Source organism: Belonocnema kinseyi, chromosome 8 (genome assembly GCF_010883055.1).
Source record: "Belonocnema kinseyi isolate 2016_QV_RU_SX_M_011 chromosome 8, B_treatae_v1, whole genome shotgun sequence".
Taxonomy (NCBI): Eukaryota; Metazoa; Arthropoda; class Insecta; order Hymenoptera; family Cynipidae; genus Belonocnema; species Belonocnema kinseyi.
The window spans coordinates 123916045-123917848 of NC_046664.1; positions in this window are offsets into that span (position 1 = coordinate 123916045).

Genomic DNA, 1804 nt, shown 5'->3' on the forward strand with positions numbered 1-1804 from the left:
GCGACCCAAGGACAACCGCCTTCTGCAATTTTCCCGCAAGTGTTCTAGCATATTGTTGACACGCAGGGATGCTTTTTAGGCTATTAGCAAGTGAAAGCTTGGTACCTCCTGTGCCTGGTGCCGAAAATTCGATAACGAACATGGTTCGCTTCTCGAAGTCAAGAAGAACCATGTCAGGCCTCGAGTGAGCAACAGAAACAATTGTCGAGAATATAAAGTTCCAGCATATACGGCACCTCCGATTCTCGACAATTGACTCAATTTCCCTAGGAGCATTTAGAGGAGCGATATTAAGGTGAATGCCGTAGGAGTGACAGAGATGGTAATAAAGTATTCTTAGTGCCGCATTGTCGGTTTGAATGTAGGTCGTTCCCGCGTGTGTTGGACAACTAGATAGTATGTGAGCTAAATGCTCGGGGTGTGCATGGCACACCCTGCAGCTATCATCGGGAATGCCTTGCCTCAAAATGTGGCGACGGTATGTTAAGGTGGAATTGACACCGTCTTGGCATGCAAAAATGAAACCCTCTGTACCAGACTTCAATCCGAGCGATTTAAGGAAAGCAAACGTTAGCTCACAAGACATTGAATGATCCTTCACATTTCTGTGGAAGATACCGTGCATCCTCTTATCAAGGAGCTGTTCACGAAAGTTTTTCTCTTGTGCTTTCTTAATCCGGGCTTTCAGGAGTGAGTACTCGAGATAGATAAGTTCTGATGCATTTTGCTCACCCCTAATACTAAAGTCAAGTCCGAGTGTTTCAGCAGCCTCCTCCGCTGCTTTGTACAGAAATGCTCCTTTGCCTACTTCCTCGTGATTCCTGACCATTTTAAGAAGAGGGTCTCTTCCATTTGCAACTCTATGTGCTGTACCCAGAATTATTCTGTTGTGAAGACATTCAAGACTCAATATTCCGCGACCCCCTTGACGGCGTGAGATCTACAGTCGCGGAACGGAAGACTTAAGATGCATGCTTTTGTTCATGTGCATTACCTTTCTTGTCCCGATATCAAGAGATCTGAGCTCGTTCTTCGTCCATGGAACTACTCCAAATGAATAAAGTAGTGCCAGGACGGCAAGGATGTTTGTTGCAGATACTTTGTTCTTCGCCGACAGTTCGGAAGACCAAATCTGTCGGATGAGACGTTTGTAACTGCTTCGAAGAGTATCCTTTGTACATGTCACATCCTGAATGCGGCTCTGTGGCACGCCCAGGTATGTATAAGTCTCTCTAGCGCAAAGGTGTCGTATGGCGCTTCTATCAACGAGCTCAGGATCTTCAGGACTGCCACTTAGTTTTCCTCGCTTCAAATAAACCTTGGTGCATTTGTCTAACCCAAATTCCATTCCAACTACCTTAGTATATCGTTCGACAATCCCCAGAGATAGATGATGTTGCTCTCTGTTTTTAGCATAGATCTTAAGATCGTCCATGTAAAATACATGAGTGACCTTGTACTTTCGATCTGCAGGTTTGCCGCACAAGTACCCGTCGGAATGGCGTAGTGCTGGAGATAGTGGAAATAATGTAAGGCAAAAGAGGAGTGGGCTCATGGTGTCGCCCTGAAAGACACCTCTCTGAAACGTGACCTTGTTAGTTGTCACACGATTTTTTCCAGATGAGATAGTAAATATGGTTTTCCAAAGCGGCATCAGTCTCTCTATGCACTCAACTATTTGCGGATGAACCTTTAAAATTTTCAAAAGACAGATGATAAGTCTATGGGATGTAGAATCGGAAGCTTTCCGATAATCAATCCAGGCCATCGATAGGTCACGCTGGTAGAATGCTGCATCTTTGCA